At 43.1% G+C, this 16,803-nt stretch overlaps 1 long non-coding RNA gene across 1 annotated transcript in view; it reads right to left on the minus strand.

Annotated features, from left to right (window-relative positions):
• The window catches only part of LOC122815641, a 140,448-nt gene that overhangs the window by 76,068 nt on the left and 47,577 nt on the right, over positions 1 to 16,803 (minus strand). The window contains exon 2 of the long non-coding RNA XR_006366978.1: positions 302 to 435. This is a non-coding gene — a long non-coding RNA (uncharacterized LOC122815641). The remainder of the gene's footprint in view (positions 1 to 301; positions 436 to 16,803) is intronic.

The following is a 16,803-nucleotide window of genomic DNA, read 5'->3' on the forward strand; positions in this document are numbered from 1 at the left end:
CCCAAGGTAATTATAACTTATAGTTACAAATTTTATTTGAAGCTGTAAATATATCCCAGAATGGATACCTAATGGGTGAATCTGTGCATGAAAGTGACTGTGCTAATGAACAAGTGTTATTGCTTGCAGTAAATAATGGGGGAGTGGGGGTGTGTGACTAAGCATATGTGACTGTGAGTGAATGGGCAGTGTATAAGAGTCATCAGTGTGTGTAAGCAAAGAAATGTGAAGTACAATCAAATGAGTGTGAGTGCGCTGAGTGTACGACTGCAGAAGGAAATGAAATAAAGGCAGGACTTACCAGTAGCTAATATGTCCCAGAACGAGCAGAAGTTGTGTAAAGACAGTTGATGCATGTTGGTACAGGTCCAAAGGGAAGGTTCCCAGTATGCATTCCATTACTGGTCTGAAAAGAAAGTCTAAAGAGGAGGAGACCTACAGAGACAGGAGAGGCAAAAATAGGTCAGGACTGGGCAAAGATATGTTGATCATGTCAGCAAGAATTACAGTAAACAGAAATATAAGGATGTCAGTATTGATTTAGACATGCAACTGTACAGTGCCTGTAGAGAATTTCAGCATTCTACTGAAAATGTAAGCTACATATGTTACATCACTAACATCAACAGTCTACTGAACACGTGAGCTACACATGTTACATCACTGACATAAACAGTGTACAGAACACGTGAGCTACACATGTTACATCACTGACATAAACAGTGTACAGAAAACGTAAGCTACACATGTTACATAACTGACATCGACAGTACAGAAACCAAAAACTACACATTACATCACTGACATTGACAGTCTATTGAAAATGGAAGCTACACTTGTTACACCACTAACATCGACAGGCTACAGAAAACGTAAGCAACACGTTACATCTCTAGCATCGACAGTCTACAGAAAACGTAAGCTACACATGTTACATCACTAGCATCTACAGGCTACAGAACACGTAAGGTATACATGTTGCATCACTAGCATTGACAGGCTACAGAAAACATAACCTACACATTATATCACTAGCATCGACAGTCTACAGAAAACATAAGCTACACATTACTTCACTAACATCTACAGAAAATGTAAGCTACACATGTTACATCCCTAGCATCAACAGTCTACAGAAAACGTAAGCTACGCATGTTATATCAGTAGCATCTACAGGCTACAGAAGATGTAAGGTATACATGTTGCAGCACTAGTATCGACAGTCTACAGAAAATGTAAGCTACACGTTATATCACTAACATCAACAGTCTACAGAAAATGTAAGCACGTTACATCACTAACAAAAAAAAACAAAACAACTGTAAGCCTGTTTCCTACCTTGCCTGTAACTAGTGTTCCAGATACAGATTTGCTGTATCCAGGACTATATGTAAGTTTCTGAGCCCCCCCAAGCCTGTGTTGGAGGGAAGCCTTCTAGCTTATCAGTGGGAGTGGTAAGCACTAGGTAACCTGTCTACCACATAAGGAGTGGCTCTGTCCCAGCAATTGTAGTTATTGGCCGTTTGGGCAATCTCTTCCATCTCTCTCAACTTTCTGATTTGAAAGCCTGCATTTGCCCTTATTTTTGTCCTGTAACTCGTCTAGTGCAGATACAGATTCTTAGTTTTAGCACTTAAATTTGCTTATTCGTGCTCAGCACTTGTTCAGAACTGTAAGCACTAAATAAGCTACTAATTACTATAGCACTCAACCTTCCTCATTACCTAGATGAAAACAGTTTTTGTACTTACTTTTCTCACTTGCTTAGAGAAAAACAGCTCTTGTACTCACTTTCCTCACTTATCTAGAGGAAAATGTTTTTTTTATTCAGGCATGTCCAAGGGTCAGCTCCCAGTGTTCTCTCCTGTCTATCTGATGAATCTGGGCATCTTGAAGCAATGTAGAAATTGCCTCATGTACACAGACAACCCTCTCCTCCTACCACTCAACACTACAACCTGTGAGAGATGCACTTATCAAGCCAAAATGGAGGTAAAGCTCTCTCCAACCAAGACTGAACTTGACAGTCATGAGGAGAAGGTAAACATTTGCATCACACCACACTCATCACATAGTCTCACTAAATCTACACCACCAAAATCCACACATAGTAACACAAAACATTCGCGGAGGCTCTCTGTCTTGGTTCCGCATCATGGTAAAAATCCACAGTCATCAACTTCATATCCTTGTAATCAACTAGTATATCTACTAGGGGTCCTATTAAATTGTTGAACGTTTCAAAGTTCGAATGTCATATGGTTAACACCATATGATCGAACTTTGAAAAGTTTGAAGGTGAAAGGCAACTGCTCTGTATGCACAGAATGGGAAAATTTCCCTTTTCTGCACTGAAGTGTGGTCTCTGAGTTGGTATATTTAAGTAGGGGGGTGTGGGGGGTGCAGGGGGGCTTGCTCAGGACGTTAAGGTAAGTTTTTTTTTTTTTTACTTTTTTATTATATATTCGAGGTTTCAAGTTTTGCACATCTGTTGTCGAACATATGAGGTTCGAAATTTTGAAGCTTTGAATATATAATATAGACCCTATGTACTAGAACCATGTTAAATGCCACAGCTCATGTTTAATACCTTCTAACACAGCACCTATATGTTTAACATTGTCAAATCGTTGTTTTACTACTGTCACCATAACTGGGTTCAGGACCTACTTCTTATTCAATCTCATTGCACGTTTCTCCATCTAAATCCACTTCTTCACTACTTTTTCCATTGCTTGTGCCACCATTGCATGTATAACACTGTCATATTTCAAAGTTATCAAACTTGCCTCAAAAAATCTACTTTAACGTAAAAATAATCCTTAATCTAACCTCAACAAATTAAGTCACTTGAGATGTCCAACCATGTGAGGCACCTTGACACCTTCCTCCCTCATTTTTTTCATTAGATTCCACATTATCTTTCATAGGTAGTGCAGTGTCCCTAACCAAGGATTTCCCAGCATCCAGTTCCTGCTCTGTCCAACAGCCGCATATCACCACATCCACTTTCACCTTCAAACCTGTGCCCACATCGTATACAAAACTACTCTTAAACAAACTCAAACCAAGCTGCACTTCAGCTGATGACCTTCTAAGCGAGTACCTTAAAATAGCAGCCAATAGCATTGCCTTACCTATCACAATCCTTATAAAGAGGTGAATCCAGGAATCCCACATTCCCTCTCCCTGGAAAAATGACACATCATCCCTCTAACCAAAGGAGGGAATTCAAAAGACATCACTAACTTTATACCTATAGCAATCTTATCCCCACTCCAAAATACTTGAACATTTTTTCAAAAACAATTGCTAAACTATTTCCTGCATGAAGAACTCCTATCCCCACACAGCATGGCTTCTGTTCTTCCCATGGTACTAACACTGTATTTCAAGCCTTTGTAGATACTCTCAATAAAACTAGAGATATTGTCAAACTAGACTCCTCCTTAAATGTAGATTTGTCTAAAGCCTTCAACACACTTTGTCACGGCAAGCTTCTACTTCAGATATCCTCCTCATCATCAGCCTCATTTTTCCCATTTTTCTATATGGAGTCGGGGTATCATGTTAACTGTCGCCAACTCTCTCGATTCAGTGCCACACTCCTGCCTTATTCAACACTCATGCCTGACTGTTGCAGATCTTCTTTCACACAATCCATTCCACCTCTTTGCCGGATGTCCTCGCTTCATCTTACCTTTTTCCTGTCTGTCCCAAATCTTCCTGAACTGATTGTCTTCTGCTTTTCTACACATGTATCCATACCACTGTAATCTGTTCTCTTTGATCTTTTCTGCAATTGGAGCTACTTTGGCTTCTGCTCTTATGTCCTCATTTCTTCATCTGTCCCACAGTGTGCATCCTATCACCTTTCTCAGGCACTTCATTTCCATCACCTCTAGCTTTTTCAGCTGTTCTGCCTTTACTGCCCAGGTTTCTGTACCATACAATAGTACTGGTCAAACTACTGTCTTGTACACCTTGCTTTTCAGCTTCTTTGGCATTTTTTTGTCATAGACTATACCTGATACTATATGCCAATTGGCTGCAGCCCCTCTGATTCCAGCTTTGACCTCTTCATTCAGACTACCCTTCTCCTCAGCTACTTGAAGCTGTTTACCTGTTCTACTGTCTTCCCTTCTATCTCTAATCTTAGCTTCTTCTGATTTCCGCAATTTGCTGCCATTACCACGTCTTATCTGTACTTAGTTTCATCCCATGTGTCTTCAGATTTGCATTCCATTCTCCTATCCTTTGCTGAGATTCTAGCTCAGAGTCTGCCTGTACTGCCACATCATCTGCATACAGCAGCTTTGTTGATCCGTCCCCTCCAGCCTGTTTGCTAATGTAGTCCATCACCAGTATGAACAGCAGTGGGCTCAGAGCTAAACCCTGATGTACACCCACACCCACTGGAAACCCCTCTGTGAGGCTGAACACTGTCCGCACTTGAGTCATAGTCCTTGTACATAGCCTGCACTAATTCTACCAATGTTTCTGGGACTTCAAACCACTGCAGTGCTGCCCAGATCAGCTTTCTTGGGACCTTGTCATATGCTTTTTCCAAGTTTAGGAATGCCCAGTTGGACTCTTTCCTCATCTCTAGCTTCTTCTCAAGTATCTGTCTCAATGCAAACATCGGGTCTGTTCTGCTGCATCCTGATCTGAATCCAAACTGCTCATCTCCCATCTTACATTCTACTACTCTGTGTATCCGTTTATCAACCACCCTCTCCAGAACTTTCATGCAGTGTGACAAGAGTTTGATGCCTCTGTACTACTCACAGTTGTGGATGTCCCCTTTGTTCTTGTACACTGGGACGAGTATGCTTATTCTCCAGTCATCTGGGATACACCTTTCTCTCCACACTATTAGTACCCTCAGGAGCCATTTCTCCTCTATCTCACCCAGCATCTTTATCATATCTGCTGTGACCTCATCTGAGCCTGCTGCTTTCCCTGACTTCATCTTCCTTAGTGCTGTTCTTACTTCTTCTAGGGTGGGCTCCTCTTCTTCTCTCATCATAGGCTGTTTCTGAAGCAGTACAGCTTCTGTGAGGTTTTCTTTATTCAGAAGCTGCTGGAAATACTCCTTCCATCTGCCTTTGATGTCCTCTGGGCTGGTGAGCAGGTTGTTGCTCGCATCCCTTATAAAGGGTGTCTGACTATCTTCTTTATCTTTCTGTCTTTGCCTTGCAACCTGATATAGTTTCTTTGTGTCCCTTACTCAGTCACTTTCCAGACGTTGGTACAATGCCTCCAATGCCCTATTCTTTGCTATTGCAACTTCTTTCTTAGCTTTTTTGTTAGCCAACCATGAGTCCTTCCTACCCTGGTCAGTTTTTTTTCTGTCTCCCACTTCTTCCTACACTCCTTTTTTCTTTTTATGACTTCCTGGACTCTTGCATTCCACCACCAGCATTCTTTATGTACCTTATTTCCATACCTGGCCCGGCCACATATCTTTTCTGTAGTCCTAACACATGCTGTTTTAGGTGCTGCCATTCTTCTTCAACTCTACCTACTTCCTCCTCTTCTTGGGGTGCTAGAGCCCTGAGTAATTTATTGAACTGGTGTACTTTCTCTCCAGTCAACTTCCAGGTCTTCAGCCTGGTCTCTGTTGACCTCAGAGCCTTCTCTGACCACTGCTTTCAGCTGATTGTGGCAACTAGTGGTTTATGCTGTGGGCCGACTGTTACACTTGGGATCTTGCAATCATGGATTCTGTCACAGTGCCTTTTCCTTACTAGGTGGAAGTCTACCTGATTTGCATGTTGACTACTCTTGCATGTGATCTTGTGACTGTCTCTCTTTCTGAACCATGTGCTGGCTATTATCAGGCCATTTGCCAGACAGAAGTCTAGAATGGCTTTTCCTTCTTTATTCCTGTTGCCCCACCCATGTGGACCCAGGCAGTCCTCATATCCTATTCTGTCTGTCCCGATATGTGCATTCAAGTCACCCATTATCAACACCAATTCATGTTGTCCTGCTTTATCTAGTAGGTCCTGCAACTGCTGTCTGAATACACTCTTTTCCTCACTATCACAACCCTGCTGTGGGGCATAGGCTGAGATTATAAATACTGCCCTATCATTACACTGTTGTCTGACTGCCACGAGTCTGTCATTAATTCTGATGATATCCCTTACTGCCTTCTGAAGCGTCTCTCTCACCACAATTCCTACACCATTTCTAGCCTGCCCTCCACCTGAGTAGTAGACTCTGGATCCCAAGCCAAGTGGCTTTGCTGCACTGCCCTTTCATCTCATCTCTTGGATACGTAGAATGTCCAGCCTCCTTTGTATCATCATGTCATCCACTTCCAAGCTGCATCCTGTCAGGGAACCTACATTAAACTTAGCAGTTTGGCAGGTTGGTTGGTTTTACATCCACCTTTCGCTCAACAGAGCTATCCCAGGTAACCCAGACTGGGCAATTAGACACCGGCCAGCCAGTAGCTTATTGACCCAGGGCTGCTGGGCTTTATGGCAGGCAAATACTGGTCAATAGGGGCACGTATACCCCTCCCACCATTAGCACACGGGTCCCTGGCATGGGTTAGAGTAGGCCAGGTCCTCAACCTACTTATCACCAGCAACTACCCATGCCCATTTTTGGTGATATTAGTCAACATGACTGAATCACCTAGAGCCATAGTTTACACCATTGAGTGGCTAGCCCTGCCATGGCGTGCAGTCTGTGCAGTCTGTGATCCATGTTCTCCTATCTTGAGGATACTGTGCACCACAATAGATGCCCAAAGTGGTTGGTCTGTACAACTCTTCCCCCTATAGGGCACCATGTAGAGTCTGTGCTGCTGCCCACAGCTCTATTCATTGGCGAGTTTGAGATGGAAACACTCAACATGTTTTTCAGACATGGGAGAAACCCCACAGAGACACAGGGAGAACATGCAAACTCCAAATAGGCATTGGTCGGAGGTCAGGATTGAACAATGTACCTTCTGCATGGGAGGCAAAGACCTTAACCACTAAGCCATCTGGTCTCTTCAGATGTCCTCACTAGCTCTATTTCAGCCCACCCTTCTATGTTTTAGAAGCTACTTGTCCAAAGTTATCAGTCAGTAGAATGGCACTCCTCCCTCTCTCCACATCTCCCAGTCACCCCCAGTGTACCACAAGGCTCTATCCTTGGTCTCCTCCTTTTTAACATTCTCACCAACACTCTCCACACATCCACACAACAGGCCTCCATCATACAATATGCAGATGACTCCACACTCATATACATATCAGACAACCTGACACAGCTCCAAAACATTCTTCAGGAAGCTTTAACAACAATTGAAACATGTCTTTGTATCTCACAACTAATTCTCACCCCCCCGCCCCCCGCCAAAAAAAAAAAAAACTACTTTTTTCCCCAAATCCCTTGCTTGTGAAAAAATAAAATAATATCCATACTCTTAATAATACAACCACTGAAGTCACTTTTCAAAGCAAATTATTAGGATGATAGTGGATGATAATCTTAAATTTGACTTGCATATAGAGAATTGTATTTAAAAAAATCACCAGAAACTAGAGATGCTTTGGAGAGTCAAACATTTTCTCACCAATGCAAATAAAGCTACACTTGCCACTACTTACCTTCTACCCTCACTACTTTATGACGCTTCCATCCTTACTAACATCCAGGCATGATAAAAATCAAAACTTGAATAATGCTTTAATGAAATGGCTAGCTTTGCAGGAAATACCCCTTTCAGAACCCACCACTGTATAGCAGTAAAAAAACTAAATTGGCTAGAACTACCCCATCAACTGGCATATACATGGCTTCTTACCACCATAAAAAGTATCCAGCATCCATCTGCTTGTCCAGCACTAAAAATATTTTACCAACATAAAACAAAAAAATGGAACAATAAAATCCAACAAAAATGAAAAGCCTGATTTTTATTGGATTTTGTTGGTCCGTTTTTTTTGTTTTACGTTGGTATATTTTGAGTTACAACTATGGTAATCCGGCTTTTCATTTTTACTAAAAACATTTTACACAACTAATTTCCCAGTCATTATGATCCAATGACCAAAATCTCCCCTTTGTCCACAAACCTGTGAGATCTGCTGGACATGGTCTATACTCATACCATGCTGCTAAGGCATGCAACTCCTTACCTGTAACCATCAGGTCAATACCCACCATCCGGTCCTTTAAAAGCATTCTGAAAGACTCCCTAGATAAAATCTGTCTCTTTTCCTGATCAACCTCAGGATAAACTTCTTCTTTCAGCTTTTCCCAGTTAGGGGTTGCCACAGCGGATCATCTGTCCGCTCATGATTGGCAGTGGAGTTTTACGGTGTCGAGTTGCCAGCCCAGCGCCCAACCTTCCACAGAAGGCACACACACGGACACACTCACAACTAGGGCCAATTTAGAGTGCCCAGTCCACCTAATGCATGTCTTTGGGATGTGGAAGGAAACCGGAGCACCCGGAGGAAACCCATGCAACCACAGGGTGTACATGCAGACTTCACACAGAAGGCATCCCAGCCAAGAATCAAACCGGAGAACCTCTTGCTGAGAGGTGGCAACGCTAACCGCTGCATCACCATGGCCGCCCCAACCTCAGGATAAACAATATCCCTAAATATGAACAAGTACCTATTTATACCTTAAACATCCTTACGCTCTCCCATTACTCTTTTTATAACTCTATCCCATGACTCTCTTTCTAAATATGACATAATCCTGTTTTTTTCTCTCACTTCATATTGCAATTCCTGTTTGCATTATACTAACTTACATTTAATTTCTCTATAAAGTGGCTTGAATTTCTGTAACTATTAAATCATTGTCATATAAATTGTATCTATTCTTAACCAACATTTTCATATTATGTCTAATCTGCTATAATTAATCTAGAGATGTTTTTTATTATTTTTTGTAGATTGAAAAATGATTGTTCTTGTGAAGATTGGGGGAAGATGGGCAAAGGTTGCCAGCCTAGTCAACTGCTGTACTCTCTCACCTTCTAGCCCTCCCTCAGGGGTCCGCTCTCTGTACAGTAACCCTTTGTCCCAGTATACAGATTCCCCCTTCCCTTGAGAATCAGGTGCCTCCCTAGCTACCTGCCTCAGGCATTGCAATGTAGGGTCTGAGAACTGAGCCTGTCTCAAGTCTCTCCTTGTAACCCTTACCAGCTCTCCTTCCGCAGGAAGTCTGGCATCCTCTGACAGTGGTGCCTCACTGTCAGCCTGGGTACTACTACTCACCTCCACCTTTGCAGTTATCCTGTCCAAGGGAACATCAATACCCAGAAGCAGCTGTGGCTCACATACAGTCTCACTGCTAGAGCGTAGCGCCCTCCCTGAAGTAATCACCTCAGCAGTCCTGGCTGCAAGTATGCAGTCTGTCTGGGTCTCCCCCAGGCTACGAGAACCACATGCTTGTCTCCTAGCCTCACTGCATAAGTACATGGCACTGCCTCATACAAATACTTCCCTCTTAGGACATCTGCAGGATGGTAGTTCCATACCCCTGTTGTCTCAAGACAACCTTCTATTGGCATTTTGTCTTTCCCACTTACTGGCTCCCTCACCTTTGGCTCCCCACCTTGCCTCCATGGACACCTGTATGCCACATGGCCCCACTGGTTGCATTCAAAACATTTAACCCTAGCTCCTGGACGTGTACCTGGACTAGTGGCTTCCCCTGCTACTGGCAGATTCTGTTGGAGCAGTCTGTGCTGCCCACTATGGGTTCCTTTAGACCCATGAGCAGTACAGGGGGTCCCCTTCCTGTGCAGGGCTGCCCTGCTTGCCAGGTATAGGTCTCCCTTCTTCCCCAACTCATCTGAAGTAGCAAATTGTCTATCAGCTAATCAGATCCTCATGTCCTCAGGCAAAGTGCTAAGGGCTTGTTCCCTCACCAAAAGGTCAGGTCTGCCAGCCCTTCAAAAGTGGTGACCTGACATCCACTCACTCAGCTATGAAAATAAGTGCTCAGTTCAGCAACATATTCATATACATTTTCATCTGCTTTGCATCTATGCTCATGAAACTTTTTCCTATACATTTCAGGTGTTAGCTTAAAACACTCTAAAAGACATTTTTACAGCAGTATAATCAAAACACACATTCAGGCATTTGTGATATACAAGTTACAGCTTTCCCATAGAGTAAGGGGGATCAGAAATTGTACCCAGAGCCTTTGGTCAACACTATACCATTTGCATACCCTCTCAAACATATAAACTAAACTATCAAAATTATCCCGCTCTTTAAATTGCAGAAGAAATTTACTGACCTGTTGTGCTTCTGGGTCCAGTTACTCCCTTCCCCATTACCTCCATGACTCTGATGAAGAGTCAGCATTTCCCTCTCATGCTTCCTCTGATGCTCCCTTACTTCGGCTTCTATCTCCAAATGCCTGGCCTCCAACTCAAGTCTCTTTAGCTCCAGCTGGATATTTAAGTCCACTGCAGAAAGGCTGAGCTGTCCATTCTCCGAGGATATTGTATCTCCACTGCCAGTCTGATTGTCCTTCACAGAAATGTTGAGCTGTCCATTCTCCGAGGATATTGCATCTCCACTGCCATTGTGATTGTTCTCCTGGATGCTGTTTTCTGATGCAGCTGTAACCAAGGCTGCAATCAGGTCTGCCTTAGTCAGGTTTCCATGCACCAGTCCCCTAGCCTGGAACATATCCACCAGCTGGCTCCTTGACAGCTTTCCATACTCCTGTGCTGACATGCTGCCTGCTCACCCTGACTAACTAAGCTAACAAAAGAAATAAAACATTTGTGATCTGAACTCTGAGTATTCACTGTGTGGCTGTTTTAGAGTACAAAACACCTTCAGAGATTACATAAGCTACAGGATTCACTCTACCCACACCACTGCAAACCACAAGTGAGGATATCTTATCCGAACCACTGCCAACCACAATGTGACGGCCGTGCCCTGGCCCAGCAAACAAGGAGCCTCAGTCCTCACCACTAACACCAGGGAGGGCATCTCATATAAAAGGAAAGGATAACAAATACACACAGTAAAGTACAATTTCCCTTAAGTGTACACAGAGAGCACAGTCAGTCTGGGGCTGGTTGCTCCCTTGCTCTCCAGGTCCCCAATAAGACTCACTGCTGGCACAGTTATAGGGTCCAGATCTCAGCCTAGCTGGCAAGCTAACCTCCAGTACCCTCTCTGTCCCACCAGTGTTTTGTGTCCCTGCCCATGTAGCTGACACACCACCCACACTTTGAGATAAGTATTTATACAACTTCACAGACACTCCTGGGAAAGGCGAACACAGATTCTCCAGCTGTGCCCCTTTACCAGCTAATACTTATCAGCTACTCAAAGGCCCTTAAAAGGGTGTCCAATTATTACTGTGCAATATTATTATCCAATTGGTAATGTGACAGTCCAAGGCTTATTAGAGTGGCCATGTACAATAAACTCTATAAATATGCAATGTACTCTAGAGCTTACTTATCTCTACACAAACCAGCCACAGGTAAAAGGTTTTCAAATATTTAATAATAAAAAATTAAAAACACAAGACAATACTACTACAACACAGTGATATCTAAGAGTTCAGAGATCACACAGAAACTTAAACTCAAAATGCTTACAGTCTTTCTCTGAACAATAGTTTTTAAACTCACTAACAAATATCTCTGCTGGGCCCTCCCAGATTACATCATTTTGACACTTAGGTTTTCCCAGTATGCACATTACATCATTTTGACACTTAGTCTGGAGTTCCCAGTCCAAAAGGCTACATTATTTAACAATACAGCACCTACTCAGGAAACTACAACAATAAAAGATATTTCACATGTACACTCTAGTAATTATTCCTTAAGTTAAAACAATAGAAAGAATGTGTTCACCCAGCCTCTTCGGCACCACTATCTAGATCAAAAGGGTATACAAGACATAATTTTAACTTCAAAAGAACAGGTGTGAAATGTTTGGCTTAGTTTTCCTTACAGCAGATGGCAACATTGCTACAATCTTGAAGTTCACATTTTACAGTGTTTTCTTTCATTTAAGAAAGAAGGCTGTATTTTACATTTATATTCACAAATGACAGAATTATCGGTTGGTAGTGCCTAGAGCCTACCATCTGGTGCTTCTAGTCATAGCCCATGATATTCCCTTTGCAGGTCATATGGGCATAAAACGTACAAAGAGGCATATTATGCAGAACTTCTATTGGCCTGGAATTTCCGGAGATGTAACAGGGTGCTGCAGGACCTGTGAGCAGTGCCAAAAGGTAGGCAAGGCAGGAGACAAGGTGAGAGCTCCTTTGATGCCTTTGCCTGTGATTGAGGAGCCATTTCAGAGGGTAGCTATGGATATTGTGGGTCCTCTGAGTACCCCAAGTTCCACAGGGAAAAAGTATATCCTAGTGGTAGTGGATTATGCTACATGATACCCTGAGGCAGTGGCGTTGTCCTCCATTGAGACAGAGAAGGTGGCAAATGCTTTGTTAGAGATTTTCAGCAAGGTAGGTTTCCCAAAAGAAATACTGTCTGACATAGGTGCTGATTTCATGTCAGGCCTGCTGGCTTGTCTGTGGAAGTCCTTTGGGGTGAAGCACATGAAGACCACCCCTACCATCCCCAGACTAATGGTCTTGTTGAGAGGTTAAACTCTACAATCAAGTCCATGCTACGGGCATTTGCAGATCAGTTTAAGAGGGAGTGGGACAAATATTTGCCCCATCTGTTGTTTGCTTACAGAGAGGTTCCCCAAGAATCCGCAGGTTTTTCACCATTTGAGTTGCTGTATGGGCATAGGGTGAGGGGACCTCTAAATTTAATTTGAGATGAGTGGGAAGGTGAGTGCGAGACTCACAAGGAGTTTGTTGTGGTATATGTCCTACACCACAGGACAAGGCTCAGGGAACTCATGGGCTTGGCCCAGGAGAACCTGGCAAAAGCCAAACAACAGAAAAAGGTGTGGTATGACAGGAATGCTCGAGCTAGAGAGTATGCTGTGGGGCAGCAGGTAATGGTTCTCATTCCTGTCAGACACAACAAGCTGCAAGCAGCTTGGGAGGGACCGTACAAGGTGGTAAGAAAGGTAAGTGATGTTAACTATATGGTGGAAGTGCTAGTCAGACAGCAGGGGCACAAATTGTACCATGTTACCAAGATGAAACCTTACCATGACAGGGAGGCCCTTGTGCTGAGTACTTGCAGTGGATTGCAGGAGGAGTCTGTGGGAGATCTGGGGACTGATCTCCTCCATGAGCTTCGGGCTGACACCTCAGTGAAAGGGGTAGCAATGTCCCAGCAGCTATCTCCTACCCAGGTTCAAGAAATCCGAACAGTGTTGCAGGAATTTGGGGACATGTTCACTGGGAAACCAGGGTGCACCCACCTGGTGCAGCACCAGGTGGATACAGGACCCCAAAGGCCTATTAGGTAGGCCCCTTATAGGGTGCCTGAGAGAGTCAAACAGACTCTGAGGGAAAAGGTACAGGAGATGTTGGAACTAGGGGTGATTCAAGAGTCCAACAGTCCCTGGGCCTCGCCAGTGGTGCTGGTGCCAAAGAAGGATGGCAGCATCAGGTTCTGTGTGGATTACAGGAAATTAAATAATCACACTGAGTGTGGCTTACCCCATGCCTAGGACAGATGAGGCCCCAGAGCAGCTGGGTGGGGCTGAGTATCTTGCAACCACTGATCTTACCAAGGGTTACTGGCAGGTGCCCTTGACTTCCAGTGCTAGAGAGAAGTCAGCCTTTGTGATTACTTTTGGCTTGTATAAGTACACAAAGATGCCCTTTGGGATGAAGAGTGCCACAGCGACTTTCCAGCGGCTGGTGGATAATATCCTAGCAGGAGCAGGAGGGTTTGCCCTTGCTTACCTAGATGATATTGCTGTCTACAGCTATTCCTGGCCAGAGCACCTTCAGCATGTCAGGGAGGTGCTGGGTAGACTACAGAGGGCAGGGTTGACCATTGAGCCGAGCAAATGTCAGGTGGGTATGGCAGAGGTCACCTACCTAGGACATAGAGTGGGGAGTGGTAAGATAAGGCCAGAACCTGCCAAAGTGGAAGCTATTCAGGCATGACCTGCAACTGTTACCAAAAAGCAGGTGAGGGCATTCTTAGGGAAACCAGGGTACTACAGAAAGTTCGTCCCTAGTTATAGTACCATAGCTGCTCCCCTCACAGACCTGACAAGGAAGAAGAGGCCAGATAAGGTAGTGTGGACCCCAGCATGTGAGCAGGCATTTCAGAAGCATAAAAAAGCTTTGGGAGGACCCCCTGTGTTAGCCAGTCCAGATTACAGCAAAGAATTTGTTGTGCAAGTGGATGCTTCGAACTATGGGGTGGTGGCTGTGCTTACCCAGATTTCTTCAGAGGGGGAAGAGCACCCAGTAGTTTATCTCAGCTGTAGGCTCCAACCCAGGGAGGAATGCTATGCAGCTGTAGAAAAGGAATGTCTAGCCATTATGTGGACACTGCAGAAACTTCAGCCTTATCTGTATGGAAGGAAATTCACTGTTATGACAGATCACAACCCTCTAACATGGCTACACAGAGCCAGTCAGCAACATGCCAAGTTGCTAAGATGGAGCCTGGGTTGCAAGCATATATGTCAGTGCAGCACCACAGTGGGAGTAGCAATGCCAATGCAGATGGGCTGTCAAGACAGGGAATGGAGTGAGGTACACCCAGATAGACCTAACCCTCTCAAGTAGGGTTTATCAAGGGTCACTTGAAAAACTAGCTTGAGTTCTCCAGGGGGGGAGATGTGAAGATTGGGGGAAGATGGGCGAAGGCAGCCAGCCTAGTCGAATAGAATTTGATACATAATTCTATCATTTGTGAATATAAAAGTAAAATATAGCCTTGTTTCTTAAATGAAAGAAAACACTGTAAAATGTGAACTTCAAGATTGTTGCAATGTTGCCATCTGCTGTAAGGAAAACTAAGCCAAGCATTTCACATCTGTTCTTTTGAAGTTAAAATTATGTCTTGTATACCCTTTTGATCTAGATAGTGGTGCCGAAGAGGATGGGTGAACACATTCTTTCTATTGTTTTAACTTAAGGAATAATTACTAGAGTGTACATGTGAAATATCTTTTATTGTTGTAGTTTCCTGAGTAGGTGCTGGATTGTTAAATAATGTAGCCTTTTGGACTGGGAACTCCAGACTAAGTGTCAAAATGATGTAATGTGCATACTGGGAAAACCTAAGTGTCAAAATGATGTAATCTGGGAGGGTCCAGCAGAGATGTTTGTTAGTGAGTTTAAAAACTATTGTTCAGAGAGAGAGACTGTAGGCAATTTGATCTTGATATCCAACTCTCAGCACTGCCTTATGCTCTCTTTATGTAAGTAGTATCTTAGAAGTATGTTTTCTTGTAGAAATAGCTAGGACTATATAGATTAGACTTGTGTTTTTCTGCTATATCAGAACTTTAGTACTGTATTGTTTTAAGTTTCTGTGTGATCTCTGAACTCTTAGATATCACTGTGGTGTAGTAGTATTGTCTTGTGTTTGTAATTACTTATTATTAAATATTTTTAAAACATTTTACCTGTGGCTGGTTTGTGTAGAGATAAGTAAGCTCTAGAGTACATTCCATATTTATAGAGTTTATTGTACCAGGCTACTCTAATAAGCCTTAGACTGATTAGTCACATTACCAATTGGATAATAATATTGCACAGTAATAATTGGACACCCTTTTAAGGGCCTTTGGGTAGCTGATATATATTAGCTGGTGGTGGCAGTAATTACTATCATATAGTCTGGGTAAATGGGGCACAGCTGGAAAATCGGTGTCAGCCTTTCCCAGGATTGTCTGTGATGTTGTAAAAATACTTATCTCAAAGTGTGTGTGGTGTGTCAGCTACCTGAGCAGGGACACAAAGCACTGGTGGGACAGAGAGGGTATGGAGGTTAGCTTGCCAGCTAGGCTGAGATCTGAACCCTATAGCTGTGCCAGTGGGGAGGCTTACTGGGGTACCTGGAGAGCAAGGGAGCAACCAGCCCCAGACTGACTGTGATCTCTGTGTGCACTTAAGGGAAATTGTACTTTACTGTGTGTATTTGTTATCCTTTCCTCTTATATGAGATGCCCTCCCTAGTGTTAGTGGTGAGGATTGAGGCTCCTTGATTGCTGGGCCAGGGCACGGCCATCACATTGTTGTTGGCAGTGGTTGGGACTTTGGAGCTTTTCTCCTATCTTCCACTGAAAATGGGCATCAACCCAGTCAGACTTTCCTGGTAATCAAATGTCAATAAATAATAAATAAACAATAACTAAATAAATGATATGCAGTGTTTTTTATACTTGTTCATTACTATAATAGAGCAGGCTTGAAGCAATATATTTGAATTCCCAGTTAGTTGCTTGCAAAATTTCTAAATCCCTGGCCAGAAAATTGAGGACCATTATGAGAAAAACAATTCTGAATTGTGTTTTGAGAATGTGCTTAAGGACATTGGTAACATCAATGTTATTTATATCTCGAAGATGTATGATCTTAGTGTAGCTAGAATAATAATCCACACACAGCAAACAGCATTCATTTGTACTAAAACAGATCAGCACTATTTTACTACATCATGGTGGACACTGAATACTTTGGGAAAACATTTCTCCTGTTACATTTTAGGCATGGAAAACTGCTAATGTTTATCATTTGGTCACTGCTGCAGTAGCCATAGCTAATTGGAATATAGAAGAGAGAGACATGTGGCTGTGATGTTCTTTATAGTCTCAAATGATGCAAGCATAAATATTAACATATGAGCCTGAAAATTAAGAATCCAAAAATAAGAATAGCAGAAGT

Source organism: Protopterus annectens, chromosome 11.part0, assembly GCF_019279795.1.
Source record: "Protopterus annectens isolate FY-2018-M chromosome 11.part0, PAN1.0, whole genome shotgun sequence".
NCBI classification, from domain to species: domain Eukaryota; kingdom Metazoa; phylum Chordata; order Ceratodontiformes; family Protopteridae; genus Protopterus; species Protopterus annectens.